This window comes from Mirounga angustirostris, unplaced genomic scaffold (genome assembly GCF_029215605.1).
Source record: "Mirounga angustirostris isolate CCGP_5_RB_7025 unplaced genomic scaffold, mMirAng1.0.hap1 SCAF_4, whole genome shotgun sequence".
Taxonomy (NCBI): Eukaryota; Metazoa; Chordata; class Mammalia; order Carnivora; family Phocidae; genus Mirounga; species Mirounga angustirostris.
This window is the reverse complement of record NW_026991712.1, coordinates 157,987,766-158,005,026: the sequence shown is the minus strand read 5'-3', so window position 1 is coordinate 158,005,026 and position 17,261 is coordinate 157,987,766. Positions and strand designations below refer to the sequence as shown.

General features: G+C 51.2%; 1 protein-coding gene across 6 annotated transcripts in view; it reads right to left on the bottom strand.

Annotated features, from left to right (window-relative positions):
* HIVEP3 (HIVEP zinc finger 3) overlaps positions 1 to 17,261 on the bottom strand; it is a 449,883-nt gene that overhangs the window by 139,208 nt on the left and 293,414 nt on the right. The window lies entirely within an intron of this gene.

Below are 17,261 nucleotides of genomic sequence, written 5' to 3'. Positions count from 1 at the left end.
AAGTCTGTCAGGCGAGGCCCTCTCTCCTCTCAGCCCTTCTGTGGGCTCTCTCCCTCTCCCACACGGACACGCCCAGGCACACACACTTACATACCCTAGCACAGTGGGGCAGCTGAGGCTACACCTTCTGTTCATGATATTGGCCACGTCCAGTGGCTTATATGCATTGTGCTCATTGTGAATTATGCTGCCCTGGGTCCCTCAGGCCCACTCCCACCAGGATGTCCCTTCTGAGCACCTCCTCCAGGCTCTCAGCGTGCTATATGCTCAGCATGATGCTGTCAGTGTGTCTGTCTTCCTAACTGGGTTAGGACCTCTCTAGGGAAGGGCCTGAGTCTGATCACTCCCTGGGCCTCCAGGACCCGAATCAGCCTGGTCCTGGGCCGACACTGGGAGGGTTGATGAAATGGGTCAGTGAATGAAAGGAAGGATCCTGATGAAAGCCCTGGGGTTGGTGACCTGGGGAGGTCTACAAAAGCAGCCTTACATACGGAATATCCCAGAAACACCACAAAATGTCAGCTTTTGAAAGACCCAAGACATGAGCCCATTGTTCGGAGGGGAAACCAAAGCCCGAAACCGAAGCCCAGCTAGGGACAGGAGCCACCTAAGAAGGCACGGACTGTTTGTGGAAGAACCAGGGCCTCAGCCAAGCTTGCCCAGCTCTCTCTCAACTCTCCAGTGGCCTCTGAACCTTGGTAACAGGATCTGGGGGTATTCTTTTCCTCAGAAACAAATCTACCACCTCTGAGCCTTGCGCCCAGGCTGAGACAGATGCCACCAAGACACAGTCCTGGTGCTCAAGGAGCCATGCAGACATGTACCCAAAGAGCTGGAAAGTGGGGTGACATGGAATAAGAGAAATGTGTAAGAGACAGGATGCCCAGGGAGATGGGAGAGATCAGGGGAGGCGTCTTGGAAGAAGTGACATCAAATGGGGACTCCTTGGAGAGCTGGTGAGAAGGACTAAGTTGGAGATGGGAGGGGAGAGGAGAGAGGAAGGGGTGGCCCCATTAAAGACACAGAGGCATGAAATGATCCAGTAGGACTGGAACTGCACAAGCCAGGCGGTGAGGCTGAAGCTGGGACAGGAGGGAACCTGCACTTTGAGGCTGGCAATGGGGGGCGGGGGGGCAAGGCCACACAAGGACCAGCTGGAAAGCCATGCTGATCCAATGGGACTCCAGCTCATGGGTAAAGAACCTCATATTTGGAGTCCATGTGCCCAATCCTGCCCCTTCCTTTGGACTCCCACCATCCCCGGAGTGCCAGGAAGCACAGATGGATGCCATCCGTCTTGCTCATTTACCTAGGCAACCCCTGGGCTCTTCTTGGCTCCCTAGATCTCCTCCTAGCCACAGATGTCCTTACATTGTAGAGCTGGGGCTGTGATATGTTAGGAACTGACACTTGCAGAAAGGAGTTCGTGTTGACGTCAGAACGTGCCGTCCCGAGGGAGACGTCCTGTAAACAGTTCTGGAACTTTGGATGGCCAAAGCAGCTCCTCCTGGGTCTGGTGAATGAAAGGGCTAATGCGTGGCCCAGGGCTCCAAGTGGACCCAGCGGGGAGCTGAGAGAGGCCCACGTTGGCTGTGGGTTTTCCACAAGACTGTATTTGCACTGAGAATCGTGGAGCATCTGCTCAGACCCTTGCTGGGGCCCAGGACTCAGTAAAAAGTCAGAAACAGCAATCACAGGAGGCTGGCAGAGGACAGGGCCAAGCTAGAAGAGCCATAGGGCCTGGAGGCAGGCCCTCTGTGACCAACACCATTCCAGCGCCTGGAGGCCCTGTCCCGTGCTGCCCTCCCAGTCCCATCCCCTGAGGGTGACACTCGGGGCTCGTGGAGAAGCCCAGCAAGTTGTGGGAATGAAGGGGTGTTTCTACGGGCCCCAGTGACCGGTAAATCCCAAACTGATGACCAGCTGAGTGGTCCTTTGTCCTCGACTATCTTCCAGGAGATGCTTCCCTCTGAAAAGACCTCCTGCCTGACCTCAGAGATCTAGTCAGGCCTCTGGTGTGACAGATGTGGAAACTGAGCCCCAGCAAGGGGAAGTGGTTGACAGAGGGTCATGCGGCGAGGCAAGGGTGAGGGCGAGGGAGGACCCAGGGCTTCTCACTCCCCACCTCACCACCCCCACTTCCTGGAGGTGGCTCAGCGAGACAGTCGGCACAGGAAGGAAGTGGGAAAGGGAAGCCCAGCCCGCTGGATTCCAGGTCACCACTTTGCTTGTCCAAAGCCACCAACCACCTTGGCCATGAGGCTCTGCCTAATGCCCATGACCTTCTAGCCCTTCCTTCCCAAGGCCCCAGCTGCTGACCGTTTCCTCCAGGGTCAAGCTCACTCGCTCGGCCTGTTCAGTGTCTCCAGGGACTCCTGGCCGCACAGTCCCCTGGTGCTTCCCTCCTGCTAGGTCAGGGGGGTCACCTCCACAAGCTTGGAGAGTGGCCAAGCCCGTGTGGGCCAAAGGTTCATGCAAGCAGTGAGACGAGGTGCATAACGGCGGCGGCGTGTTTAATGACTGGGGCTTTAAAGCCAGTATTCAGTTTGCCCCATCTGCCGGCAGGGGAGCTTTGGTGAACTCAGTTTCTTTATAAGTCTGTAAAATGAAGTGATAGGACCTACTCTGTAGGTTGCATGGAGAATGGGATGAAATAATTCACGAAAAGCCTGCCACAAACTGAGCCGTCCATGGCACTAGCCGATGCTTACTTCACTGTGTAGATGTGCACACATCACCTCATTTCATTCCTATGACAAACCTGCAAAGGAGACATGACTGTTCTCATTTAACTGGCGAGACGCCCAAAGCTCAGGGAGGTGAGGGCACATAGCTTGTGGCTGGCAGAGGCAGGATTTGAACCTGGTTCAATCTGATGGCAGAGCCCCAGCCTTTGCCCACCAGCTACAGCACCTTTCTCTTGCTGGTGGGTGGTCCTCTGCCCGTGTTTGCCCTACCAGCTGCATGCTTATGTGGGCCGGGCCTCTGTCCCCTCCACTTGGGCTCCAGAACTGTCTCGGCCACTTCCTGGGAGTGAGACTTGGCGTCTCCGTGCTTCTCCGGTCGCATGCACACATTGGAAAATTGGGCCTCGCCAGCCTTCTTGGGGGGGGGGCAAGGGGGGTCAGGGGTGCAATGGAGCTCTGCAAACTGTACCGTGCTGTCTGAATGCCAGGTCCGGCCAGATATTACTCCTGTGCCCAGAACGACTAGGGACCGTCATCAGTGCAGCCTGACCTTGGGGTCCAGGAGGACCAAGCCTATAGCAGCGTCTGCCTCAGCCACCACAGGAAATGTCACAGGCCTGTTAGCCTGGGGCTTTCCATCTGCTGAGAGCAGACCTCTGAGAGTGAGGAAGGAGGGCCTGTAGGTACAAGTCTTTGCTTCACTGGACTAGAAGTCCCTCAAGGAGCAGGACCCGCTCACAGCACCTATTACGGATGGATGGTTGTGTGCCCCCGACTCCAGCCACAGGGCCTCCTGCTGGGTCATGAAGTGGGCCAGCTGCCTCCCCCACTCTCAGTTCCAGTACCACCACCTCAAGACCCCTGACTCCCCAGGAAGAAGAGACCATTCTCCCTTGGACCCCTCATCCCCACCTCAACTACAGAATAGTACTATATCATATTCCCCAAATCTCTCTGGAATCCTTGTTGGAATAGGGTGACGATTTGGATAAATGAGTACACTTAAATTTGATTGTTTTCCATACGTTTCTCTTGTTGGACTCTAAGTTCCCTAAAGATGTATTCTGTGTGTATCCATCTTCATGATTCTCAGTAACCAGAGCACCTGTGTGTGTGGGGGGGTGTAACATGGTTTCTCTCCCCATCCCTGTAGCCCGCATCCTGTCTCACCACCTTCCCACACCCCCTATTCCCCCAGGCTGGGCATGTGTTAGAATTGTGTGTAACAGTGAAGGACTCGGGCAGGGGACCACCCAATGGACTCTACTACCAGCAAACGAACTGGCTCTCCAACGTCCACTGTGTCTCTCTGATGCATTCTGGGCTTACTTTTGGGTTCTGGGCTTTATTTTCAAAGAGCAAAGTCCTCGTTGCAGTAATCTCTTCCAGAAAAGTGAGCTGCTATTTAAAATACATTATGGGGTGGCAATGGGGAGTAGGAATCCATCAAAAGACCCCCAGAGTGGTCTTCTTTTCACCTCTACTTCGCTTCTGATGAGTGTAATGTGGCTCGCACCTCCAGCATATATCAAACACCATCTGGCCCAGACATGGCCAGATCATGTGCAAACCCAGCCTGTTGCCTGACTCAAGGAGCCTTGCTGAAGGCAGTATCAAAGCCCTGCAGGACAGGGGTGTGGAAACAAAAAGACAGCAGGAGTGTCTGAGACCCCAGAACCCAGGAAGTTGTTCTAGCTGCTGAGTCCCTGGTTTTCATCTGAGAAAGGGAAAATAAAACTTGCCCTGCAGAATACTTATTACAGGATCAGCAGATTATAGTATGTTAAAACAGCTAGCTCAGAGCATGAAAAGAGTCAATTCATTCATTCCACAAATATTAATTTAGCATCAACTATGGGCCAAGCATGGTCTCAGGCACTGGGAATAGCAATAGACAACGTCAGGTTAGATGACAAGAAGAGCAAAGCAGGAGATGGGGTAGTGGCAATAGGAGGTTTTGCCATTTTAATTAGGGCTAGAGAGGGCTTCCCGGAGAAGAAGGCGACATTTAAGTAAAGACCTGAGTATATTTTTCCTAGCAGATGGAACAGCATGTGCAAAGGCCCTGAGGCCAGAGTTTGAGGGACAGTATGGAGGCCAGAGGATATGGAATATGTAAGAAGTCATTGGTGGTCACATCACTGGGGCTGAGAAGACATTTATAAGACCTCTGGCTTTTACTCAGAGACAGAGAGCCACTGGAGGCTTTCCAGACAAGGTCTGACACAACCTGACTTTTATAACTGATCAATAAGCCTTAGCTTCTCCTCCCCTTCAAAGTCTTATTCAATACCCAGACCTCTGCAACTCTAGCTCATATGCTTTCTCCTTTCTCAGATTTCTTCCAGCTTTCTAAATCTATCCAAACCAGAAGGGCCTCCTCACTTTCTGCCAAGCGCAGGCTGGAAAGGGGCCTTGCAGAGAGACTGTGGTTGGGAAGAGGGAGAAACAGAGAGGAGTAGTAGGGGGAGGATCCTGCCTTGCCTCGATGCTCAGGCCTCTGCGCCCAGCTCAGTTGCATTGTGTCCTCACGCTAGGTGTGCAGCAATGCTGGGGACCCTGGTAGAGTCCCCAGGGACACTTTGTCACCTGAGGCAGCTTGGCACAGAACTAGGGATTTCCCTCAGCACTCCTTTACCCTGCTTGTCTACCAAAAGGTGAAACCGTTTGTTTTAAAATAAAACAGTTCCTATCTCTCTCAGTGGTTCTTAACCTTTTTTGGGTCCCCTACTCCTTTGAGAATCTGCTGAAAGCTATGCACTCTCTCTTCAGAAGATGAACACAGACTCTGTGTTCATTCTCTTAGAATTTCAGGGGTATCACAGATCCCTGAAAATTCAGCAAAGAAACCGTTATCCATGCCAACGACATCCCAGTCTGTAGTTTCAACTGAAGGAATGAATGAGTGAACAAACGAAGGAACAAATGGAGAATAAAGGAGCTGCATGCGGATGGAGGAGCGACAGGGGATGGACAGGATGGACGGACGCAGCCACCTCTGGGCACCAGGCTGCTTACTGATTGTTTCCCGAAGCCTTCACAGGGGCCAGCTCAGAAGTAACGCTCGCCAGGTGTCCCTCGCAGAGCCGAAGCTCACGTCCTTGAACTTCAGCTGTGGCTCTCACCCAAACCCTCTGAGTGACCAGCTTCCAAAAAGGTATCACACACTTTCCTGTCTTTCTCAGGGTGCCCTGAACAAAACAAAACAGAACATTTCCTGGGGGATTATGGGGCAACGGTGTGACTATAAATCCAGACCTGTAAAGCAAGCCGTTTCTTCCCCGACACCTAGCTGAGCCGGCTGCTCTGGAGTCAGACCCTCCCTGTCGCAGCCCTCCTGCTGGGACCCAGGCTTCCAGCCTCCCTGGTCATTTCCTTGTCCTGATGCCTCATCTGCGATGCCAGAGTGAACGTCTCACTCATTCTCAGAGTTGCACCTCTCCCTGGGAAGCTTTTACAATCTCCTTTTCTTCCAAACGTCATTCAATGTCATGACACAGGGAGACCTGCAGAGGGGAGGGGACTAGGGGTGTGGGGGTCTCTGACCACATGGGATGTGGCCCCAGAGAGCTCGTCTGATGGAACAGAGCCTCCATAGCCCCAGAGATGTGGCTCAGACCTGCTTCCTTCCTTCGTGAATCCTGTGTCCTCACCTCAACTGTGGCACTTACTACATTATATTTCCAGCTTCTCTTTTGAATCTTTGGGGGTGGGGTGGGAAACAAAGTTAAAGCTTAGATAAATACACTTACAATTGTTTATTTACATGTTCATTTCATACCCATGTCTTATTTATCGTTATTTCCCCAGCAAATAGTACAGGGTACACTGATGTCCTGGCATATATTTGTTAATAAATATTGCCTTTGTGGAGTTGTTCTCTCTTCACCCCTACGGCTGGATTATGTTTTGTAACCTCAACCCCCTGCAGTCGGGTCCCACCTCTCCCTGTCCTCCCCGGCCTCCACTTCCAGCCTGCTGGAACCTGTTAGAATTGTGCGTAAAGCAGGAGGAAATGGGCAACGAGGAGCTCTCTCCGGAGTCCATGAACTGACTTCCGTTTTGCACCTCTCCTACCGCACCCCAAGTTACCACTGCCCCCTGCGCAGTTGTGCTTTCTGGGATCTGGGTGGGTGAGGTCACTGGATGGGAAAACTCCTCTAGGAAGTTGTCATAGTAACCATGACTTTCAATTTCATGCAAGAGAGTCCCTGAGAAGAAAACACATTAAGGGGTGGGGGGGGAGGGGTAGAACTCCATCAAAAGCCTCCTTACATTGTCCTCCCTTACCCTTTTCTTTGCTTCTTGCTGGTTTACATGCTCAAGGTAGATGCCATTATGTGTGGGCATCTGAGTAGAAGCTGCTTAAAATAGCCACTCGACTATTTCAGGGAGCAGTTGAATATGCATGAAGCTATTTTAGAAAAGATGTCCCTGGCCCAGCCAATCCAAACCCCATCCTTTCCCTTGGAAATGCCAAGAGAAGCTGAATGGGACCTTTCTTAGTCTTTCCCACTGGGGTGGGGGTTTTTCAGAAGCCACAGAAACAACACCGTGGCTAATGTTGGCCTTACAGCCCTGGCAGCTCTGCCTCCTGATTCTGTGGTCACAGAGACAGCTCAGCCCTCCAGAACTCTCCAGAGCCTTGCCGGCCTTCAACAACAACCATGTCACAATCCAGCTTGCTTAGATCCTTGGGGGTCTCAGAATCTTAGGTATTGCCATCTGTTAGTTTACCTGTCTACCCAACACACTTGTACTGATAGATCAAATGTGCGAGGAACATACTGGGTGCTGGGGAATCCAAGGATCTCCGAGACAAGTTCATTAGAGGCTGGTGGATGGTTGGGGGAGTAGAGATAATGGCCATAGAGTTCAAAAATAGATGGCCAACCAGGAGAAGGAGCCCTCGCTTCTTGCTGATGGCTTGAGAAAGAAGATGGCTTTTGAGCTGAGCCTTGGGAGATAGGCAGAAGGCCCACAAGTGTAAGATGGCATGGCAGGCTCAAGGACGGGGACAGTTGGGTGTGACTCATGGTGGAATGCTCTAGTGGGAGAGAGGGCATGCCTGTAAGGAGCTGAGAAAGAAAGGGGAGCCAGACTGTGGAGTGCTGGCTAGTGTCACCTTCTCTAAGCCCTCAGGCTGGGCTGGGAAGGCCTCCCGCTGCATGAACCCCCAAAGCCTGGTGTGCCCCTCTCACCGCCCACAATCTAGACTGGAGGTCCTGGTCAGATGCTCCTGGGCATCTCTGCAACCCAGGGCCAGCCAGAATTTTGGTTGAAAATACGGCTTCTGGAGTCAGACTGCCTGGGTTCCAATCTAGACTCTGCCTCCTACTAACTGGGATCTTGGGCACGTTACCTGACCTCTCTTTGCCTCCATTTTCACACCTGTAAGGTGAAGACATTAATAGTACCTATCCCTTTGGGTGAGAAGTACATGAGTTACTATATGGTAAAGGGCTTAGAAGTGTGTGTGGCACATCATAAGCAATAGATAAAAGCCATAGCTGTTTTCATTATCCTAACAAGTCTGGCTTTTATCTTGACAATGAAATACCACTGATGACAAGTTTTTCTTCCCAAAATAAAAAAAAAAAAAAAAGAAAGAAAACTCACTGCTTTGACTGATACTCCTACATGTCCACTACAAGGAAGAAGGGGAAAAATGCTGACTCTCAGATAACAACCACACTTCTAGATACAGTTGAACCTCATTATTCAGAGTCTGTATTTGCAAATTCACCTACTCACTAAAATTTATTTGTAACCCCCCAAATCAATACTCATGGTATTTTTATGGTCATTTGCAGTCAGGAGCAGAGCGGTGAAAAATGTGAGCTGCCCTATGTGCATCTTTCCAGCTGAGGTCAAGAAACACGATGCTGCCTTCTCGTTTCAGCTCCCATATGTAAACAAGTGTCCCTTTAACACTCTCTTTAGTGCCGACTTTTTTTTTGCATTTTTTATGCCTTTCATTGGTGATTTCGCTGTGACGTGCCTTATAGAAAAAGTACATGTGTTAGACAAGCTGCCTTCAGGTATTAGTGACATTTTTGTTGCCCATGAGCTCAATGTTAATGAATCAACATTATCTATTACATAAGGTGTTTTTAACAGAAACACATGTAAAATAACATTATGCATTGATCAGTTGACAAGAATGTTGTGACCAGAGGCTCGCAGGAACTGAATGCTGTATTCCCCGTAGGAGCAACGGCTCAGCATTCACTCATTCAGTGTTTGTGGGAACTTCATAGAACATTAAGTACTCTGAATGACAAGAATTGACTGTACTTTTCTAGATACACAGATGTATACTTTGATGCCTTTGGGAACATACCTTCTATATGCTTTTGATACCTTTTTTTAAGATGAAAGTCATACATGAACATGTCAAAGGTACCCTTCTATGTCCATAAATACAGGTCTCCAAATGGCTGCCTCTCTTTGAGCATTTCTTCCATTATTAACCAGTAGTTCCCTACTGATGGCCAATTTGGTGTCTCCTATTATTCCCTATTATAAACAATACTATGATGAACATCCTCATTGGCAATAATAAAATAGCGAACATTTATTCAGTACTTACTAGGGACACAGCCTTCTGTGAAGAGTTTTCTAAGTATTATCTTAGATGAAGTGCACAACAAGCCTATGATGGTGATGTTATTATTATGCCCATTTTACAGATGAGGGCTCTGATGCTCAGAGAGGTTAAGTAACTTTTCCAGGGTCACACAGCTTAAAGCCAGGTCTCTCTGACCTCTGATGCCTCACTCTTAACCAGCGTGCTCTGGCTGTCTTCTTCCATACACCGTTCCAGGTATTTTTTTATTGTTTCCTTAGGACTACTGTTCAGAAGTGGACTGTCGAGTGGAAGGTATATACATTTGAAAATGTGGGTACATATTACTAAATCCACCACCCATCTCAGAAAATGTGTATCAATTCACAACCCATAAAGAGTGCTCAAGTATCCCTGGGACCCATTCCTCATCTCTGCAAGTATTCTCACTTTTTGAAAGAGGCCCCAGAAATACATCTTGATTCTTTAATGTGTATCCTTTGACTCCTGGGGACCACACTTCTCCTATGCTTACGACACCCTGTATTTTGTCTCGTGCAAATTGCCTGTTCACAAGCTGCCTGCCTGTTTTTCTACTGACAATCTGTCTTCACTTCATTTATGAGCTCTTTCTATACTGGTGCTAGTAACCTTCTACCCGTCACACAAATGTTGAGACACTTTCCTTCATTTGTTATCACCCTTTGACCTTGATTATTGTGGTTTTGGTCCACGGGGTCTTTATACTTATTTTCTTTCATGACTTCTGGATTTGTTTTACACTTAAGGACATGTTCTCTCAATACGATACAAACATTCCCTCATTGTTTTTCTTCTAATAGCTTTATGGCTTTGTGCTTTTTTTTTTTTTTTATCACCCAGAAATTTATTTTGGCACCAGGACTGAGGTATGGATCCAGTTTTGTTTTGTTTTGCTTTGTTTTTCTTCTGCAAATAGCTAGCCGGTTGTCTTGAGAGCACGTTAGGAATCTTCTGGCTGTTTGTCTCTAATTCTGAGTGCTGCGCTCACTTACGGCTACTTCTGGGGGCTCTGTTCTGTCCATTGAGCCAAAGCCCTATTCCTTTACCAACACTGACTTTTTCTAAGCTAATCACCCATGTTTATTTTTCCGGAGGTACTTTCTAATAATTTTATGAAAAAAAATTGATGGGATTTTATTTAATTTATAGACCAATTCACAATACCTCCTTAAGTTTATTCTTGGGTATTTTAGGCTTCTATTTCTTTAGAGACTGGGATCTTCTACCTCTATGCTTTCTAACTGGCTCATTTTGGTGCCATTATCTTCATGGAAACATATCCAACCAGCCCTGCAGGAAATGACCACTCCCTCACTCAACACTGTGCCTTTCCTATGTCACTTTTCACCCCAAATTACAACGACTGCTACACGCTGAGCCCTCTAAAGGCAGGGTCCCCATGCCGCTTATAGCACATCCCCTGCCACGTCTGGCAAGTGGTTGGGGCCATGGACATATCTGTAGGATGAATGAATAAATGAAAGGACAAATGAATGACAGACATCTTTCTAGAAAGCTAAAAGGAAAGTGAAAGGATTCTATTATAAACACTCACTTTTCCATGGACTTTCGTAAGAAAACAGGAGGAGTTTTTCTTTTCCTCCCTCTCATCTTTGGCTAAACCCCCAAGCCCATGTCAGAATCAAAGAATTGGTCACAGCTAGCCTGATGTGCCACGTGCAACCTCTCCCTGAGGCCACCACCCTCACTGAGCAGCCTGGGCACTTTTCAGGGAGGCTCTCGAGCTCTTGAGAGCCCTCCAGAAGAAGGGACGCAGGGCTTCACGCTGCATCTGCTGCATCACTACACTTTCTGAAAGGCACATCCCCGTAAGATACAGCAGCCCTGAAAGGCTGCTCTCGCTACTCCCATTTTGCAAAGAAGACATTGACGTCCAGCAAGACGGAGCCCATAGCTCCTAAGCGCAGGACTGGCTGGAGCCGAGGCCGTGGGACTCCGAAGGCGCTCCGAAGGCACCCAAGTCTGGGAGGCTGAGGGGCCGTGGCCCAGAGAGGAGTCTCATCTGGAGTCGGAGAGCAAGGGTCCTGCCCTGACGAAATCAACATAGTCCCTAGAGTACTGTTCTTCCCCCAGAGCAGCGTGCAATGCCCATGGATTGTTCCTGAAGAGCATCAGACTTGGTCAAAGAGCCACTGTCCAGGCTGGCGTATGTATGACACAGGCTGTATTGTCGCCAGGGGATGGGAGAGTGGAGGGGTGGGGGGGAAGGTTTGCCATGGGAGCAGGGGATGGTCTCCAGCACACATCTGGGGACGCCCTTCCGGTTTCTTCTACCCAGCCTGCACAGGGTCGGGGGTTCTTCGCTTGGTCCTGCAGGCCTCTCCTGGGAGTCCAGCCAAGCAGCCACTTCTGTATTGGGCTGGCAGCTGCTGGGCAGGCCTCGGCTCATTTCTAAGCCTGGATTAAAGATCCGGTTTCTCATGAAAGACTGTGGGTTGGGGGCCAAGACATTTACTGGGCTTGACACTTTGGCCCAGTGCGGACCCCAGGGACATGCAGATGAGCAGCTTGCAGGTCTCCCGCCTGTGGAGCTCCATTCTGGTCAGGAAGCAGATCATAAGGGAAATTTCCCAACCCTACCTAGGTGCCACGAGAGAGAGATCTAAGTGCTGCAGGAGCCCAGACTTGGGGGGTTCCAGCAGAGAGCATGTGGTGGAGGTTGGAGGTCAGCCTGAGGCATGTGGGCTTCATGCTGTGGCCAAACAGAGACTTCTTGCATTTTGAACCAAGATTCTTCCATGATCAGATCTGTGCCATAGAAACAGACCAGCTAGGTATATGTATTTTCAAATAAACAGGTATGACTTTTAAGGTGAAAATGAAAGGACCTCATTTGGGAAAAACAAGGCCAAATATAGGGAAACACAGAGCAGATGGATAGGGACTTGGTCGAACAGCTCACCTAGGTGGTGCTGATGAAAGGAAAAAGTCCCAGACTTGGAACGGGAGAGACCCACACTCATGCTCAAGTCTCTGCCACAGATCTGCTGGGTGACCTTGAGCCAATTACTTCCCCCTCTCCACTTCAGGTCCCCTGCCTGTCACAGGGGAGTACTGTCACCCAAGACATACATCATCGGGATAAAAAGGGATGTCAAAGGACACTGTACATCTGTACATACTTGACAAAGGTAAAGCATCAAGGCGAGGCTCCAGAAGGTTCTATATACACACCCGGTGACATTTCAGACACCCTGCTGCCGGGCTGCAAACACACAGCCCAGCCATTTCTCGGGAGATCTCTCAGCTGTTCCAGCTCAAATCAAAGCCTGTCCTGTAAAAACACGGCCCCGTCCACAGAAGCAATCACCCGTGTGTTTGGTGGGCCACCTGCCCGCCAGGTCCAGCCTGCTGGGCCATGAACGTCAACAACGGCCCCTTCCTGGTGGGAGAAGGAACAGGGAGCCGGCTTGTTCTCCCCGAGCAGAGGACTGGCCAGTGACGGGGAACATTTTAAGGTGGGACGCTTCTTCCTGCACTGTTGGCAGCTGTCTACATAAGGCGTCCATTATGTGCGGGCCCCAAGGCCAGCAGGCCTGAGAGGCTAAGCTAAAATTAGCGTAGAATGTGCCCCCGCTAGAGACACGGAACATCCGAGGGTCAGATGCCTCCAGCCGGCCGCCCGGGGCGGGGTGGGGGGGTTGGGGGGGGCATGGGACCGCTGTGTCAGCTACCACCTCCCGCACCTCTCCTCTCGGCCCTGCGGCGGCAGCCCATCCCAGGGGCCTCCTCCAGCAGCTCCGCTCGAGTTAAAAAATAGAATGCAGAGTAGAATCCCAAATAGATTTTTAAGAAATCTGTGCATAGAAAAAGTGGGGGAGAGGAATTCACTAAATGCCGAAGAGGCTGTATCTCAGTCTTCAATGTGAAATAGTGGGTGAACTTTTTTTTCTCTTCTGGTACCTTCCAAAATGTTCTCAATAACTTATGTACTACTTTTGCAACCAGAAGAAAACATAAGACCGCTGTAAGTTGTATATTTATGCTAAATATCACTTAATATACATTCTAAGTTTATAAAAATGACTACACCGCATACCCGGAAGGCACATAGTGTATCTGTGTGTGTAAATATATTTATGTATCTAGTCGACTGGTGTTGGCAACTTTGAATCCCAGGATGTCAAAGCTGTTAAAGGTGTTAAAGATCGATGTCTTCCAACCTTCATTTTATGGAGCAAACCGAGGCCCCAGGAGCAAAGCAGGAAGCCGAGAAACACTGTTCCCTGAGTCCGGTCCTGTACAGGAGTTTTGCCCACACTTTATTAGCCCCTTTAATTCTGCAGTTGTTGCTCTTCCCGCTTTATGGAGCTGGCCACTGGGGTACAGAGAAGCGAATTCATCACCCGAGGGTGCCCAGCCAGGAAGCCACAGAGCTAGGTCCCAAGCCTGGTTTTCCATTCGCAGCCCACAGAGCTTGAAGAAAGGGTCTTTGAAAATCACCTGCTCCTTGAAGTCTCCGTGAGAAAGCAATTTCTTACAAGAACAAGTTTTGAACTGTCTTTCCTGGGTCCCTCTTGGGTGGTGCATGCCTTCTCTGCCTCTGGAAGGGGATGGGGGGCTTGGGGTCCTGTTGCCAGATCAGTCCCTGGGAGCCTTGGAGGGAACGGGTGACAGAGAGTGCACAGGGACATGAATAGCACAGCACCTGCCCTTTCCCCACGTGGGACAGGGCAGGTGGGGAGGGCTGCAGGGGAAGGTGCCAGGTCTTCCGGGCAGGCAGGGTTGGCCAGGGAGGCTGCCGGTCAAACTCTCTTTTATCTGGTCCAGTGCTCCGGACCTGGCAGTGCCTGGAGGCAAAGCCAGCTGGGACCCGAGGCCTTTGCTCTAGCTGCAGCCTCTGCGCTGCCTGTCCCCATCCTCATTTTCAGCCCCACCTCTTCCAGGGCCATTTCATCCATGCATCTGTGCATTCTTGTTAGCGAACACGTTTTTATGGCGTACCTACTCTGTGCTAGAGCAAAGCATAGTCCCAACCCTGGCAGTGCCTCTAGTTCTGGGAGAAGGCTTAGTGTTAGGCTGCCCTAGGCCGTTCAAGTGTGGACTCTGAGGCCAGACCGCCTGGGTTCGGCCTGGCTAGGCCACTTCCCAGCTGTGCGTGCTTGGGACAATGACTCAGCCTCTCTGTGCATCAGTCATCCTCATCTGTACAAGAAGATGACGACACTCTGCGGACTTGTGCAAGTTGAGGGTAAATCCATCCAAAGCTCTTAGAACAGTGCCTGGCAGGTAGTAAGTGCTAAGTAATCATTAGTTGTAAGAACGATTTGTATGACTACCATCTGGCTAAGATTCCCTCCTGAGGATGCCCCCGGCTCCTGCCCTCTGGTTCCCCCTCCTCTATGGTCCCATAGCTCTGTGAATGCCCCCTGGTGACAGCGTCAGTAGCTCTGCCACGTGGGCATAGGAGGCCCTGTCCACCTCCCTCTCTGCACTGGGGGCAGGGACCCAGTGTCACCCATCTCTATCCCTGCTCCCAGGACAGACGCAGCAACAGCATCCCCAGGACCACTCCAGAGCCGTGGGTCACGTACGCCCTCCACACCAGCCAAGGAGAGCCTTGGAAGCTCCTCGATGCCTGGCACTAGAGGCTGCCTATCTGGTCTTCACATGGAGCCTGTTGATGCTATTCTTCTTCAACTGTGAAGACTGGCCCTGGACGTGACCCTCCTGAGCTGACAAGGGGGCAGGGTGCTCGGCTTCCTTGAATGCTTCCCCGTGACGGGGAGCTCTGCAGGGCTGGTCGTCATAAACCCCAACATGGATGCCCCACCACACCAAGACGTCTCCTATGGGCTCTGCATGGTACACGCGGGTCCCTCTGCCTGGAACCCCGCCCTCCCTTCCTCCTGAGCTGACAGACTCCTCCTGATCCTTCCACGGCCGGCCGGCTCACACACCCCTCCTCCACAGCGCTTTTCCTTTCTTACGGTGCATTGCAATTTACTTGTTTACATGTCCCTTCTCCAGAATCCCTGTCGGGATTCCCGGTATCCGCCGGTGCATGGAACAGAAGGGGTGTCAGGAAAGTTCTGCTGCATGAACTTTTTAAAGGAACATCAAGGTAACTGGCCTGCCTGCCTGTTAAAGGCACAGGTGTTAAGTGCTCACGCCACCTTTTAAGGCAAAACCTCACAGGCCTTTCTCGGTTCCCCTGCCTGTCAGCAGACCCGCTCCATCACACAGATGCGAGCCGGTGGAGAAGCATGGGAGGTAAGTGCCGCCTGTCCAGTGGACAGGGAGCCAGACTTTCACCTGCTCGGGCAGTAGGTTCTGGAACTACCTGAGGAAGTAGGTGTAGGTGTTTTAGAGACGAAAACCCTGAGGCTCAGACTGGTAACCCCGCTCCCCATGGGAGTGCCACGGCAGGTTTGGAATCCAGCGCTGCTGGGCCCCGGAGCCTACTCTTTCTACGCTCCCGTGAGATGACAGATGTGAGAGTATTTTGAGTTCTGCCAAGAGAGGAAACTGTAAAAGGACAAAATTGTGCAGTATTACCCACCACAGAGAAAATGACTCTAGGACAGGGGCCACCTTGTTATTCGTGGACAGGAGAAGGCTGGAAAGGGCCTTACTGACAGCATTGGGTCCTTAAAGGGATGCTGTCATGGGGGGTGGCCTAGTCTTCAGGGATGGGGCGAGGGAGAATAGGGAGAGCTGGGGCACTGCAAGCCCCGCAGCCCTCTACCGGAGAGGACTCCACCACAGGACAGGGGGCCCAGAGTGTCTGCCGATGCTATGCATGGGGAGACCTGAAGGGCCCCAAAGGGGCCCCAGACACTTCCGCAAGGGGTGTCCTGCCCTGGGCCCCATTGTTCAGGTATAGTGAGTTCCAACTGAGCACCTCTTCTTAGTTCGCAGCCCCTCCCCGGGGCCCAGAGGCCTCTTCTGGCCCCACTCTGGGACTACCTCCCTTCCTTGATCATACAGGGCCCACCCTGAGCCCCTCAGCATGGCGTCCGAAGGCCTGCCCACTTCTCCTGGCCTCACTTCTACCCCCACCTGTCCACATCTCAGCCACTGCTCATTTGCACTTGCTGTCTCCTCAGCCTAGAATGCCCTTCTTCCATTTTTTTTTAAAATCTGGTGAACTTCTATTCATCCTTCAAAGCCCAGTTCAAGTCAAGTCAAATCACCTTCAAATGGTCTTCTGTAAACCACCCCTACCACCAAACCCAGACAGAATGGAACCCTCCTGCCTCCCGTACCATAGCTATTTGCATAGTATCTCCTCCTTTGGATGGGACACCTTCTGAGTCCGGCGACATGCCTTAGTCATCTCTGGCTCTCGGTACCCCACTGGCCCCATTTTCCAGGCAGCTGTCCCAGCCTGCCTGCCCTGCAGCTCTGCCCATGAGCTTTGGCCCTATACTCCTTCCTTTCTAATGAGTGCCTCCCACCTTGTGTTGCCCCTCACCCAGCTTGATCTTCACACCCATATTCTGCTGCGGGCCTGCCCATGCTCTCAGCACATGGGGAGGCTCTGCCCTGACCATCTGGGCACTGCATCCTCTAGTGACCATGGTGTTCTGCCCAGCCATGAGAGGGCAGGCAGAGGGGTAGTGACCATCCAGGTCTGAGTCTGAGTTCAAGCAGAATTTGCTAGAAGGGACACAGGTCCTGCCCCCAAATGCATCCATGCACACGCACAGCACACACACAGCCCAGCCCAGGCTCTCTGTGGATGTGAGGTCCAGAGAGCAATCGGACAGGAAAATGGTGGACAGCCGCAATGGCATCCCCATGCCTCTCTCTGCCATTCCGTGGCCTTGGCGGGAGGCTGGAATGGCCAGCTTATGGGCTGCCCCGTTCACTGAGTCTCATTCCTTCATTTTCCGACAGGGAAACAGAGACCCAGAAAGGGAGGTTCTTGCTGGAGATTTTTCTGAGCAGTAAAGGCAGACCTAGGGTCAGAACCAGTTCCCTGGCTTTCATCCCAGGAT